Genomic DNA, 16,674 nt, shown 5'->3' on the forward strand with positions numbered 1-16,674 from the left:
AATACACAATGAATAAGATGTGGTCCTTGCTCTCAAAAGATCTGATGATCAAATAAAGATGTAAAATAGTATTCACTACCAATTTGGAAAACTCATCAAATCCCAGGCCCTGAGCTTACCTCCTGAATAAATATTGCTCTCATTTAATCTTATGATACCTTTTTTAAAATTAATTTTTACTGGAGTATAGTTGCTTTACAATGTTGTGTTAGCTTCCACTGCATAGCAAAATGAATCAACCATAGATATACATATAGTCCCTCCCTTTTGGATTTCCCTCTGATTTAGGTCACTGCAGCGCATTAAGTAGAGTTCCCTGTGCTATACAGCTGCCCACCAGTTGTCTATTTTATACGTAGTATCAAGAGTGTATATGTGTCAATCCCAATCTCACAATTCCTCCCACCCCACACCTTTTGTAATACATTTTTATTATTTCATTCAATAAGCCAAATGTCTGGTTGCTTTCCTTGCACCTAGGGTGCTGGTATGTGACCATGGCCAGGACAATCAGATGCATCCTGATCTAGACTTTGAATTGAGATCTTGGGAATCAAAGTGGCTGTGTTACCAAGGGGAGCTAAATCGAAATCCATGTTGGATCTGTTTCTTTGACTTTAACCTTTGCTTTTCGTTGCTTTAATCATACAGGATGGCCTGCCTCAGGGAATCCTACCCACCTGTAAAATTAACACATCCCTTCCCCTGAGGCTAGTCATTCCAGGACAGGTTTTGCAAGACTTACAACCCTTTTTACTTTACTTCCCCGCTTCTCCCTCTCTGGAAAAAAAAAAAAAAAGACAGTGGCATCCAAACCCCGGTAAGATGGTTTTTTGGGAAACACTAGTCTGCCATCTTCAAGGTTTGCCAGCTTTCCGAATAAAGTCGTATTCCATGCCTCAACACCTCGTCTTCAATTTATCGGCCTGTCATGCGGCGAGCAGAACAAGCTTGGACTTGTTAACAGCCAAAAGGTGGTGGTGCCAGTGGCAACAGAAATTCCAGTGTCCAGGAGCAGCGATGCCTGTCCAGGCATCCACAGTCTGATATCCATGGTCTTAATGGGAAGCAGCAGCTCGTCCTCACAGGACTGCACTTTTCTGCTCAGGTCAGAGAGATTTTGTTTTGGTTGCTTACAGCCAGGAACTCTGATAGAGATGCTTTCCGTGGAATCTGCGGCTTGTGACGATTTCCTCCAGCAAAGCTGACCACTGTGGGCTGCGTGTTGTAGGTAACTATCACTGTAACCAAGAGGTGTCACCAGCCAGACCTTATAGCATTTCTCAGGCCTAGGACACTGAGGTAAACAAAAATTGTAAGTTATTCATATAACTTTATTCAAAGACATTAAGAAGTCCTAAGTTATACACAAAATATCAGTTTTGGATACATACAAAATATCAGAAAAGGCTATGGCGGTATGTATTTTTGTCATCCATTCACTAAATAAATATCTGTATTCTTCCACGATACAAAGATGAGGAAGATTAATCTATTTAGTAACATGAAATATACGGAAGGTATAAATAATGGTTTGAAGAGAACAGTATTTTCAAGGGAGTGTAATTTTATGAGTACAATAAGAATTGTGGTCCTCAAAACTACCCCTCACTTTTGAATTTTTTTATTGTATTCTGCCTCAGGGTAAGAAAAATGGATGTGCATAATGTGTTCATTAATAGGAAAAAATTATTTTCTTTGAATTTAAAATTCAGTTTATGGACTTCTTAGGTGGTGCAGTGGTTAAGAATCCACCTGCCAGTGCAGGGGACACAGGTTCAATCCCTGCTGCAGGAAGATCCCACATGCCACAGAGCAACTAAGCCCAAGCGCCACAACTATTGAGCCTATGTGCCGCAACTACTGAAGCCCACGTGCCTAGAGCCCGTGCTTTGCAACAAGAGAAGCCACGGCAATGAGGAGCCTGCGCACCACAACGAAGAGTAGCCCCCACTCGCCGCAGCTGGAGAAAGCCTGTGTGCAGCAATGAAGACCCAACACAACCAATAAATAGATAAATAAACTTATTTTAAAAATTCAATTTATGTTAGTGAAGGCTACATATATATAGAAAAAGTCTATTCTCCCAGAACACTTCTTGCTTTGGGTTTTATTCAAAACATAGCTTTCCACTGATTGTTGTTTCCCCTTCGGTCAGCCTCCTCAGCACGTCCGCCCTCATTTACTACAAAGTTCCAGGTGGTTCCTGTCTCCTATCCTGGAACACTGTTATTCTCTGTGTTCCAGTTAATGGAAGGTGCATGTTCCACCACAGGTGGCAGGCAGAGCTCCTGATAAGATGTGCGGGTGTGCAATGAATACGGGCAGAATAAATAAGGAAAATCCGGTTCCTGCATCTTCGGTGTGCTGTACGTCTTGGCTTTCTGCTTCCCATGCAGGCGGGTCATGGCACTGGTGCCCCCTCTATTCCTCTCCTAATTAAACATGGTTTTCTGGGAGGACAGTCCCTTACTCAGCACCTCCCAGTCAATTTTTTCTGTCCTCCACCTGATGGTGAAGAATGGTGAGAAAGGCGAGAGGCCCCCTTGGGGGAGGAGGCCCATCATGTACACATACAAGAGTCTGCAGAGAGGTCTCTATGCCCTACTTATTCCTATGACCCCTCTCACTCCTTCCTCACAAACGTTTACTTGCTTGTGATACATTAAAAAAAAAACAAACAAAAGCACCCCCCAGGATTTCAGAAGCTGATGGTACTTACAGCCAAGGCCATGTTGTTCTCCAATGAGACATAAACAATCTCACAGAATGCTAACCTCAAACAAGTTTACTCGCAGACCATAAGAAGATAAGGTAAACCAAGACCACTTCTTCATTGTGTCTAAGCAGAAATAAAACCAAGATCACTGTGCTACCCACAGAACACTAAATAATCCCTCTCTTGCTGAATGAATGACTTCCGTTCTTTACCCAACATAGAAATGCCCCTGACTGAATTCTGACCACATCCAACCTGGAGAAAATCCCTGTTTTCTCAGACACTCTGCCAAATCACCCAACTAAACCTAAATTCTGTAATAGGTTCTTTCCAACATCCTCTTACAGAGACACCTCACAGCTCCCCGTGGTGTGCGTCTCCCTTTGCTGCAACATGTCATTACCCAACTCATGGAACTGCAGGTGCAGATGTGTTTCCAGTGGTCTTTGAGGCATTGGCACCTGGGTAAGAGCAAAGGTATGGAGCACCTTCTACACATCAGGCTCCCATTCTAAGCACTAGGAATACAGTAGTGAGCAAAACAGACATAACCCCCTGCCCTCACAGAGCTTAAATCCTTGCAGGGGTGATAGACAATAAACAAGATGAGTAAATAAATATATAGTACATTGGAAAGTGGTAATAGCAAAGACAAGAATTAAGCAAGAATTCATTTGAGATGGGAAGACCTCAGCAATCTGAAAAGAAGTGATCTGAAAAGAAGATAAAGAGTTAAGGCTGGAGGATGTCTGGGGAAGCATGGGGGAAAGCAGGTGTAAAGGCCCTGAGGTAGGCACATGCTTGCCATGTTTAAGGAACTTTGAAGAGGCCAGTGACTAAATAAAAGGGACAAAGAGGTAAGAGAGAGGGTCTTGTGGGACCTTGCTGGGGCTCTGGCTTTCACTCTAAGTGAGATGGGAAGGAATTAGAGAGTTTGGAGAGAAGAATGACAGAGTCTGGCATCCTCAGGCTGCTGTGTTGAGGCAAGCCTGAAAGGGTAAGGGCACAAGAAAGAAGAAGCAGGAAGCCTGTAAGGAGCCTCTTGTCATCATCCAGGTCAGAGATGAGAAGGGCACGATCCAGTTATTTAGAAGAACTTTACAATATTTTTAACAATCACCAACACAGGAAAATAATGATTATAAATCTATAAATTAATCCTGCTAGTTTTGTTTTAATTTTGATGGCAACTCTAAACTTCTGTTATACACTCAGCATAGTTTTTTCTTTCATACAGTATGGTGATTCACACTAATCTTTACGATTAGAGGGAATACTCTGGAAAGGCTTATAAAAACATACACACTCATCTCTTAATATTAATGTATTAGTGGAAGCAATTAATTTTCCAAATCTACAACTCTTCTGTTTCTTTCTTTCATGATATTGATATTTGTTTTCAAAACCTTTAAGACTGCAAGTGTCTGCCCCTAAATCCATAAGGCTTTAGAAAGGCATCCTGAAGGCCATGATCCCCATTTTTATTGGAAATTTTAAAATGCAATGTTTTATTTTTAAACCTTTAAGGAAAGTACTGACCAAAGTGATATTTTGTTGCCAATAATAAATATACATGCATAAATATTTAGCAGAATGGAGGGTAGAGCAGAGCCACTGACTTCAACTCATGTCTGTAGAAATAATTGTCAACCTGCTTTCTCATAAAAGATAATTAGAGAAAAAGCCGATAATATGCTTCCATTTTTTTTCTCTGAAGGATGTTATTGCCTTAGTCTGCTAATCAATGTCTTATCGTGATGGTTCTTAAGTTCTTCTCTCATGAAATATTAATATTGTGAAAGCTGGCCCTAAGTGTTCCAGCAGAAGAAAAAATATATTTTAATGGATAGAGGTTTCTCAATTAAGTTTTCCCATACATTTTTCTTAAAAACTTGATGCCTACTGGTTTACAATATAATCTACTATATGATAATATCTCTTTAAGTTCCACAATTCATCATTAGGTACTGCATTTTATTATAACTCTTTCACGTCATAATCAAAGAACACGGGATGTCCCTCCATCTGAAAAAATTTTAGAATTACTGGACTATCTTGATTGTATAAAACTGCTTTCCTTCCAGTCTTGTTAAAAATGAGCTTAAGTTTTTTAAGTATATAAAAATGCCTATTTCACTTGTGCTAATGGGAAATTCATTCTTCAATGTGAAAGGCCACTTTTTTTATGAAGCATTTTACAACATGTAAGAGAATATAATTGTCTTTATATAAGTGTATACACTTAGTCTTTGTCAAAAAGTATTACTTTTCCCTTAGGACTTGAAATTTCTTACAGCCAAATCAACAGTTTTCTTGGGAAAGCACACAAAGTCTTAGGACCACATTTTGAATAAAATGTTCCCTCTGTCAAACTGTTTTTAGCTAAGCTCCTTAAAATAACATTAGGTTGATTTAAATCTTCAGCTTTCTACTTAAAGTTTTTGAACTGTAAAGCAATTTAGTGGCCTGTGAAATGTGACTTTCTTTTTCAATATCCATAGCCAAGATTATAACTTAAAACAACCCATTCCCCCACTGACCAGAAGAACTGGGATACCAGGCAGAGTAGGCAACAGAAACTAGGAATGGGAGGTTGAGGTTGAACTTCAGGCCTAAGGACTGCAATGATATTTAAATAGGAGAGTTCTCCAGATACCAGATCTGAATGTCAGGGTACAGACTGGAGTGGCAGGGCAGGCACTTGAGAGGACAAATTTTGTGGCCAGGTCGCCTTGTTTTGTTTTAGGTAAGCATGGCTTAATTTCAACGTCTGCCTCTGTCCTGACAGGAATGGCTTGGAATCTAGGGTTCCTGGCTCTGTTAACAGCCCCATTTCTCTGCACGAGCATACATAGTTTAGCAAGTAGGAAATCTGAGCAACGTGAATGTGTGAGCACTGGCTCCAAACTGTGTGTAATGGAGAAAGAATAAAGAATGATGGTGCATTCCCGGTGGAAACAGAGACTGGAAATTTCTATCTGAATTACAAATGCACAAAACATTTCACCTAGAAATTCTGCTTCTCTGTTACTCATTGCAGCATTACCTATCATTTCCAAGTTGGACACAAAAGTCCATCATTAGGAAACTGGTTAAATAAAGCATGGCTCTCCACACAATGGAATACTATGCAGCTGTAACCAAGAATGAGCTTGCCTCTCCACATCAGTTTGGATACTCACCAGATATCACAATTATTCTTTAAGGTATACATTTATGTGTATGTCTGTACATATACTGAAAAACTTTTAAAGTATATGCTGCCATTATTTTTCAAGCAAAGGATATATATATGTATATGTACATATGTGTGTATATGTAATGTGTGTGTCTAAATATGTGATTTGTACTAAGGAGTATCTCTGGAAGAATACTCGGGAATCGATTGCACTGCTTGCCTCCAGGAATAAGAACATGTAGTGGAATGACAGAAGTGGGCAGGGGTGGATGAGATTTTGGGGGGAGGCAACTTTTGAGATTTTATGCTATGTTGATGTAACAGCTCTTTAAAACCATTACTCAAATTAAAAAAAAAAAAAGCTAATAAAGTTCTTTGGAAAAAGAAAGAAGATACACATTGATTCTGACTATAAGGAATCAGGCATGTCTTCTTAAAAACTCTGAGTTGGTTTTATTACAAAGATATTTTTAATAGTTATTTGAGAAAATGGTATGCTTTTCTGCAATCTGGCAAGAAAAAGCTCCTTTGAGGAAATAAGACTTTGTTGTTGTTGTTGCTTTGCCGTCGAAGTAAACACCATCCGCCAGAGCTAAGTTATCACTCTATTCTGACACGTGGGTATTAAGAGCTAACTATAGGTTGTTTAATTATCTAACAGGTAAAGGAAATTAACAGTGGTTAACAGTTTAGGAGATGTTCAGTAGGAACACAGAAAATAGGCCTGAAGAAATTGATTAGTGTTATCACAAAAGGCAGTGCATGGTACCACTACATTATTTATTGCAAGTGGAAAAATATGCTGCAGACTGATAAGCCTTCTCTGATTGTAAACAATGCAAAGCTCTAGTTATAACAATAAAAGCATTTGGAGGGATTGGCTATGAAAAAGATGCTTTGGTTCTTTTTATTTCCTTGCCTATGCATTAATTTTGGTGATTTATCCAACTAATTTTAAATAGCTCAGGATGTTGGATTTTACCTATTCAACTTCAGATCATTTTTCTTATTTTTTTAAGCACTTCAATTCCATTGTATTTTATCCAATTGTACCTTTTTGACGAAAATTAACTTCTGACCTTCTTTTTAAAAAAATTCTTCAATTTTTATGGCATTATTTTTACTTTTTAAATCTTTCTCCCACCTCCCTGTCATAAATTCTTTCTCAGATCATATTTCTTTCTTTGAATTCTGCCCAACTACCCTGGTATGTTTATAACAAAAAATAAGGAAATCTCAGTGCAATGTAACAGAAGCCTGTATGGAGCAGAGGTTTACAATCTTGGACTCCAGGGCCAGTTACCATCATCAGCACACTGGAAAAAGTTTCATTGTCTCACCTATTCAATTTTTATTTGTATTGTTTTAATTTGCCTTTATAGCATATCACAATAATGTCTTTGGGGAAGGGTGGCAATAAGGGTATGATGATAAATAAGGATAGCATTTTATATATCCAAATATATCAATAGTACTAGCACCTATTTCCTGCCATGAGCTGAAGTCTCAGCTTTTGAAAATTATACCTGTGAACTAAATTCTAATTTTTAAATTTATGAATATAGGATGCAATCTTCCCTATCACCCTTCCTCCACACCCCTCTGCAACTTTATAGCCCTCTGGCTGACGTTTTCACACAGGACAGATTTTCTAACCAAGATGGCAATCCCTTGGAACTGGATTGCTCTCTGGACATCTCACCACTCCACTATTGCCTGGCTTCTTGGTACTCAGGTGGTTCATGCCTGAGTTTGCAGTGCCCTTTGGCATTGAAACTAATGTTTCCCACCTGAAATATTACTGTCAACCTTCAGTAAACTTGGCTATAAATTGTCAAACCCATTACAATTAAGCAATCTGAAAAGACTGTGGCACATAAAAAAGTAAGAACTGGCAAAATTATGTTTGCATGTATTTTTCTTCACTTTTCAGGTTTGGATCTTGTATGCTTAGCTACCTAGATATCTCATATCTCCTAAGGCACTAGGCTTCCACTTCAGGTACAACTGCTGGATGAATGATAAAGGTTTTTTTTTTTTTTTTATTTTTTAAAATTTATTTTATTGGAATATAATTGCTTTACACTCTTGTACCAGTTTTTGAGGTACACCAAGGTCAATCAGCTGTATTTATACACTTATCCCCATATTCCCTCCCTCCAGCGACTCCCCCCCACCCTCCCCGTCCCGGCCCTCTAAGGTATCGTCCATCATCGAGTTCATCTCCCTTTGTTATACAGCAACTTCCCACTGGCTATATATTTTACAGTTGGTAGTATATATATGTCTATGCTACTCTCTCACTTCGTCCCAGCTTCCCCTTCACCCCCCGCCCCCTCCCAAACCTCGAGTCCTCCAGTCCATTCTCTGCATCTGCACCCTTATTCTTGTCTTGTCACTGAGTTCATCAGTACCATTTTTTTTTTTTTTTTAGATTCCATATATATGAGTTAGCATACAATATTTGTCTTTCTCTTTCTGGCTTACTTCACTCTGTATGACAGACTCTAGGTTTATCCACCTCATTACATATAGCTCCAACTCATTCTTTTTTATAGCTGAGTAATATTCCATTGCGTATATATGCCACATCTTCTTTACCCATTCATTTGTTGATGGGCATTTAGGTTGCTTCCATGTCCTGGCTATTGTAAATAGTGCTGCAATAAATATTATGGTACGTGTTTCTTTTGGGATTATGGTTTTCTCTGGGTGTATGCCCAGTAGTGGGATTACTGGATCATATGGTAGTTCTATTTGTAGTTTTTTAAGGAACCTCCAAACTGTTTTCCATAGTGGCTGTACCAACTTACATTCTCACCAACAGTGCAGGAGAGTTCCCTTTTCTCCACACCCTCTCCAACATTTGTTTTTTCTAGATTTTGTGATGATGGCCATTCTGACAGGTGTGAGGTGATACCTCATTGTGGCTTTGACTTGCATTTCTCTGATGATTAGTGATGTTGAGCATCTTTTCATGTGTTTGTTGGCCATCTGTATGTCTTCTTTGCAGAAATGTCTATTTAGGTCTTCTGCCCATTTGGGGATTGGGTTATTTGCTTTTTTGGTGTTAAGCTGCATGAGCTGCTTGTATATTTTGGAGGTTAATCCTTTGTCTGTTGTTTCATTGGCAACTATTTTTTCCCATTCTGAGGGTTGCCTTCTTGTCTTGTTCATGGTTTCTTTCTCTGTGCAAGAGCTTTTAAGTTTCATTAGGTCCCATTTGTCTATTCTTGATTTTATTTCCATTATTCTAGGAGGTGGGTCAAAAAGGATCTTGCTTTGATGTACGTCATAGAGTGTTCTGCCTATATTTTCCTCTAGGAGTTTTATAGTGCCTGGCCTTACATTTAGGTCTTTAATCCATTTGGAGTTTATTTTTTTGTATGGTGTTAGGAAGTGTTCTCACTTCATCCTTTTACAATGATAAAGTTTTTGATGTTGCAACTGAATGTGCTGGTCAGTCTGATCTCCACAAGTTTTTAGGAACAAATAGTATATATTATCGTGTAACCAAGGAATTATGCTTTGTTTCTAGAAAAATTATAATAAACTGTTGAAACATCAAGTTAGCTGGTCATTAATGTGTATAAATTTTAAAAAGATCATTATAGAACTTGTTTTCTACTTTGGTTGGCCATTCACATGATATGCGTTTGGATATTAGCAAAGAAAGTTAAATTTCTGCTTACTTATAGTAACATACACTAACCATAAATGTGAAGTAAATGCTTTTTTATACATAAATTTTTAGTTTCTTAAGTATAAATTTATTTATTCAAGACCATTAATTGCATGCAGTCTAATTACACAAACCATATAATGAAAATATTTTGAAATAGATTTTAGTTTCCAAATATAACCTTGAGAGAATCTCCTAATATAATAAGGAAATTCGGAAATGTTCCAGTCATGGGTTCTGGGTTGGAATAAGGATACAAGGTTGTTCTGGAATGCCTATGACAAGGCAGCACAATTCCAGCCTAGGATAATAGCCAATTCTTGAGCCACCCGATATAGTATGTCTAAGAAATAGTGTTCCCTGACTAGTGGAATCTGTTTTTTTTTTTTCAAATATACTTGATAAGAGGGAATATGGGATGCATTCATTTGGATCTATTATGAACAATGCTTAGGTGAAAAGCTTCATTTTGTGAAAAATACAACGGGAGATTGTTACTGTTAGAAATTCACAGCATCTGCAATTCTATTATATGTGGAAAAACTCAAGGATGTGTTAAACTAAGGAGACTAGATTTCAACAAACAAGTAATTATAAAAAAAATATGATGATGTAAAAATAACTATAACTACTGAATTTGCTAAAGTTTTTCCCAAGAAAGAATCAGATTCCCATAGAAGTTTATTGCTAAGAAAATATGGAATATATTATGATTCTCAAAAACATTATAAAAGACATGAACCCTGAATCTCTGCACATGAATTTTTTATAACTTGTTATTTTTAAAAACTTTCTTAACTTCTCCATTTAACATCTTTTCAACTCTTTGCTCCCGACTCTACTTAAACATTAAGAATCTATGAATAGGGGCTTCCCTGGGAGCACAGTGGATAAGAATCCACCTGCCAATGCAGGGGATACGGGTTTGAGCCCTGGTCTGGGAAGATCCCACATCCTGAGGAGCAACTAAGCCTGTGCACCACAACTACTGAGCCTGTGCTCTAGAGCGTGCATGCCACAACTGCTGAGCCCATGTGCCACAACTACTGAAGCCCACACACTTAGAGCTCGTGCTCCACAACAAGAGAAGCCACCGCAGTGAGAAACCCAAGCACCACAACAAAGAGCAGCTCACCATAACTAGAGAAAGCCCACATGCAACAATGAAGACCCAATGCAGCCAAAAATTAAAGTAAATAATAAAAGAAATCTTGAAAAAAAAAAGAATCTATGAATAAATACCTCAACAAGAGACCTTCTTTCTGTCATCAAATTGAATTCTGATTTATAGACAAAGCTGAAATAAATCATGTGACTAAACTCTCAAGTATTTCTGCAATATCAGTATTGATTAGTAATGCAATTATCTCAATTAATAATGGTTCTAGATTAAAGTTAGTTGTTTTAACTGGCAATGAAGCAGTTAAAGATATCAAGGTTCATCGCCTAAGATATCTTACAAGCTGTCACACATAATTTTTCAAAATTTTCACATTATCTTTGATGTGGGTAGCCACTGAAGTAGATATTTCTTTTCTCCATTATTAGGAAATTTCTTCACTTTAAGATTTACTCTCATGGCCATCAACAGAGGAATGGATAAAGAAGATGTGGTAGATATATACAATGGAATATTACTCAGCCATTAAAAGGAATGAAATCGGGTCATTTGTAGAGACGTGGATGGACCTAGAGACTGTCATACAGAGTGAAGTAAGTCAGACAGAGAAAAACAAATATCGTATACAAATGCACATATGTGGAATCTGAAAAATAGTATAGATGATCTTATTTGCAAAGCAGAAATAGAGACACAGGCATAGAAAACAAATGTATGGATAGCAAGGGTCAAGGGGAGGTAGCATTAATTGGGAGATGGGGATTGACATATATACACTATTGATACATGTATAAAACAGATAGCTAATGAGAACCTACTATATATAGCACAGTGAACTCTACTCAGTGCTCTGCAGTGACCTACACAGGAAGGAAATCTAAAAAAGAGGGGATATGTGTATACATATAGCTGATTCACTTTGCTGTACAATAGAAACTAAAATAACATTGTGGAGCAACTATACTGCAATTAAAAAAAATTTACTCTCTCCAGTGGATTAAATGATTTAAGATTTATCTTTCTCATATTGTTTTGGTACTTGTTCTTTCTTTCATAGAAAATCTAAATTTATCTTTATGTATATGTATGTATGTATATATATATATTTATATCCTCTTCCAAATTACTGATTTTCTTATTTGAAGTGCCTGTTGATTTTCATCCTTAAATATTCACTCCCTTTATTAGCATTTGGAAAGAAAATTTAAAACCTATTTTTATGACCAAAAAAACCCCATTTCTGAACGAGTTTAAATTCCACATTTCCTAAAAACTGCAATGCTTATTCCAAATAATAGTCTTATAATACTATCCAATATACTAGTTGTGATAACTATGGACCATATCTTTTAAAATACACGTCACTAATTATTGTGCAAAAATAAAATCTTTATCAAATAAAGAAATGCATTTATATGCTACAGAAAACCATTTAGGTATATGAAGTTAGCTTGAGGGATTCTTCACAGCCATTGATTATAAAACAATGTTAAAATTGTGGCTCTTTCATAAAGCCATATGTTCTATGGCTTATCTACAGTTAGTTTACTAACCTGCTTCAAGGGATACATTCTGATACTACTGTAAGTTAAGTATTAGGTTATGATAACCCAACATACTGCAAAAAGCTGCTTTTCCCAGAAATTGTGCATGTAGAAGAGAAATGAAACAAGTCTTGAATAGTTATTAATGTGAGAATCATTCTCAAATACAAATTTATAATAAATAAAAAATGAACTGGAATTTAAGTTATATCTATCAACAACAAATGTATTTTTTACAATGTTAGGTTCATAAAAACAAGTTCATGTTTTGAAAGGTACTGAATTTGGCAAGCAAATAAAATTAGTTAGCCCAGAAAAGAAACTGGGGTATCCCAAGAAGTGAAATAAAACTAGTTTTCTTCTTACTCCCCTGAGAAAGCATGTTTCTAAAATTAGTCCTTAAAAATTTTCAAACAAAACAAAAAGTATATTTTACCTTTGCTTTTGTATCCTGTTGGTCCTTTAGTCACCGGACACACAGCAGAGGTTCAGTGGTAAAAGGATGCACTGTGGCTGTCAGAGAAACGTCATTACAGAGGTGACTCAATCCTCCAAGTTAAACTGGAGGCTGGCATTACATCTCTTTATAACCAAAGTCAGACTCTCTTAAAAGCACATTGATATAAGTGACCATTGCTTTCTGAAAATACCTGATTTAAATTCACTGACTTAAGAAGGAAAAAAGAGATCTTTGATTGAGACTTTAGTTGGAAAATGGAGAAGTAAAAATAACTGTACATTGGAAAGATTTCCTAGGATGTGCTATCCTTGATGATAATGGAATAGTTAACTCTTAGTGGGGTTGTAGCTATCATCCTGAGTAAATACGTTAGTTTACTAGAACCAGTGGTTCAAGATGATGAACTGAGAACATGTATTTACTGTGTCATCTGCAGTACATGTCCTTAGAAAAGGTACAATATAAAGCTGAAAATGAGAAGGGGTGACATGCCTCGAAGATCAAAAACAGAATTGAATCGGAAATTTTTTAACAGTAGAAATTTACTTTAGAGGTATGAACTGTCCCTTCCACTGGAGAGAGAAAACTTAGGTGCAGAGACAACAGATCCAAAAAACACAAGTGCATGGAGGACCAACTATCTGAGCAGCCAATTAAAATATTGCTTCCAGTATAGCAGAACCAGTCAGACCATTCAACCTCTCAGAGTATGGAGAACAAGTAAGAGAGCCATGTGACCCCAGGACATTTAAATATAGAGAAAGACCTTCCCAAGTAGGGTTCAGAGTTTGACTGTGGGACCAAATACAAGAGCAGAAGTAAACTGGACATAGTTGGATTTCCCCAGAGGGCATAAAGGGGATAAAAAAGGAAAGGCTGCTTAGTCCTTGAGGGAATCATACTCCTCTTCCAAGATAATTTTCTCCTTACTTTGATAATTGTGAGGGTTCCTACCAACTTGCCTGTTATCTGCTCACATGCTCCAGATGGAATCTTACTTGTCAACATGTCTCAGCCCCTTTCATAGTCTACAGCCCATTCTCCCGTTCAACATAAGGGTCCTGTTGAGTAAATATACCCAAACAAATGCAGGTGGTCAGCAGGGGTTGGGGGATTCCTATGACAGTTTGCAATCACTCTGTTCCTTCATAAATATAAATGGGTAGCCAAGGAACACATACACACAAAAGAAAAGAATTCTTTGGAATTAAAAATATTCTAGAAGAAAAAGTGGCTAAAGCCATGGTACAAAGCAAAAAAAAAAAAAAAAAAAAAGACAAAGGCTTAGACTACATGAAAGAAAAGCAACACTGAGTATAGATCTAGAAGAGTTAAGATTCATCTAATAGTAATTAATTAATTTCTTCATTTGGTTGTGCTGGGTCTTAGTTGAGGCAGGTGGGCTCCTTAGTTGCAGCATGCATGTAGGATCTAATTCCCTGATGAGGGGTAGAACCGGGCCCCCTGCATTTGGAGCACATAGTCTTAACCACTGCACCACCAGGGAAGTCCTAGTAATTTATTAAATGAAAAGACAATGAAAGAAAGAGAATCATTTGAAAAATAATGAAAGAACATCATCCCGAGCTGAAGACGAGAGTTTAAATTAGAAGAGAAAGCTAGAAGGCTTTGTAAAGGCTGTCTCTAATATATAAATAAACACAATGACATGAATCAACTAAGGACCAGAAGGTATGATTATGACATACTGCTACTGAGATGAAGCTATACATTCTTTCTGATTTAAAAATGAACGATGTGGAACAGTTACAAGACTGGAAAAAAAGCAGGTATCTCATCAAAAAGTTAGTGTCCAATAGAGGGTACTGTGATTTCTTTTTAACAATTAATGGGAGGTAAGAAACAACACTGCTCTAAATAACAGGCAAAGTACCAGTGTTCAGGTAATTCGGGAGTGAGATGGGCATTCCTAGGGTTTCTAACAGGTATTACCTATTATCTTAGAAAATATGTTTCATTTACTAGAGTGGTTTGGAGTATTTATAAGATATTTTGCTTACAGTTGTATCCTTTATTAATGTCTCTTGGAGAATTATCATAAACATAAGAATGGAGTTTAAATTTAGATATTTTATTTAAGAAAAGTAGAGATGTGTATGTCTGTCTTTGGATTAGACATAGTTGATGACTCTTTATGAGACAGTTAACTAAGCATTACGATCTGGAAACCCAAAGTTATGCAAGTCAAAATAAATAATAAAAATTCAATATTTTCCATAATTTGTTTTCAACTTGAAGATTTTTTTGAAAAAATTGGAGTCTGTTTTAGAAATGTGGCATCCTTTGGTTTTAGTTTCTTTTGCTTGCTGTTAAATTTAAGTGAAATAAAATTTAACTTTTTTTTTTTGGCCATGCCATGCAGTTTACAGGATTGTATTTCCCCAACCAGGGACTGGACCCAGGCTCTTGGCAGTGAAAGTGCCGAGTCCACTGGACCACTGGACCACCAGGGAATACCCAAAATTTAATATTTTTTTCTTTAGAAAAGTTAAATGATTATTTGTGAGTAATAGGATTGGGGAATTTCTTATTTTCTTCTATGTATTTTCCATATGTTTGCCCTTTTTCTTTCACCTACCTTAATTCTTCTTCTTAAGCCTTGACTATTTTGGAAGTTTAGTCTAAACAGTGGGGAGCAGTGATATGTATGCTATCTTTACGTATTCACTGATTAATGCGTAAAACTGGCTATATCTGTCACTCTCTTCATATCTTATTTTTTTATCTTCAAAATGGTGATAATATGTATCAATATTTGCCTCTGCCTGCCTTACTGGAATTCATTGCATATCAAAACTCATATAATAATCATTGAAAAACTTAGTGTAAGGGCAGAAGGAGCTATTTTTTTCACTTATCATGGCTTAGCACCAACTTTTTAGCAGTTGTTAAGACGTTTCTTGTTTGGGCACAGGAATCTAATTACTGTAATTGCAGCCTTGGTACAGCAGGATACCAACAAAATAGGGGAACTTACAAATAGCCCCCAATTTAGCTTATTATATTTCACTGCCTCTTTAACTTTTACTTCTTCTGAAAATGCATAAATGAAGAGACAAACAAATAAAGTTTGAATCTGAGTGTGATCTACCTATCAACGTTCTATATGCCTGGATAAAGTACAGATAAAAGTGCAATATTTGGAAAGTATCAGGCAGGCAAACATCTTTCCTAAACTATGGAGGGAAACAGTATTTGAGATAATAATTTCGTTTGAGTCTTTATGAAAGAAAATTATCTGGATTGTAACTAGGTCAGATCAAGTGGCCAAATGAATTGTTCAAAAGACTTGCCATGCATTAAGAACTAAAAGGAAATTAATTGCTTAGATACAGTAAGCATTCATAAACCAACAAGTATTACATCAAAGAATTGCCTATATAGATTCCATCTTATGGGACTTTAATAGGGCTTACCTTCTGACATTGGTGATTGCCAAATGAATTTCCAAGAGCCCTAGTGATACTTTGGATAAAATTGAATCCAATAGCATTCAGTATAGATTCTTCCTCACCCCATGACTTGGTAACCTGGGATCACTTATATCATTTAGAAATTTCCAGTCCCTGGAGGGGAAACAGGTATAACACATTTGTTGCCTTCTTTAGCTCCCATGTTATTGTCTATCCTGTCTCTCATATGAGCTTACTACAATTTTCCAAGTTTGCTATTAACAGCTGGATTCGCAAGACCATTGTAGCCACATCTAATAATAGATGCTCTATCCAATTTGAGTGTATATTTATTTTCTAAATAATGTAGTTACATCTTACTTTTTCCTTAAGAAATTTCTCAAATTATTTTTTCTTAAGTTACCTTCACTCAGGCTCTTAGTTCAAATAGAGTTAATTAATGACCTGGCTCCCCACTTCCCTCACTCCCGCTCCTGCGTCAGCCACACTGGCCTTCTTGAGGTCCTGGAACCCGCCAAACCTGCTCTTGCTCTTCCC

Source organism: Hippopotamus amphibius, chromosome 4 (genome assembly GCF_030028045.1).
Source record: "Hippopotamus amphibius kiboko isolate mHipAmp2 chromosome 4, mHipAmp2.hap2, whole genome shotgun sequence".
NCBI classification, from domain to species: Eukaryota; Metazoa; Chordata; class Mammalia; order Artiodactyla; family Hippopotamidae; genus Hippopotamus; species Hippopotamus amphibius.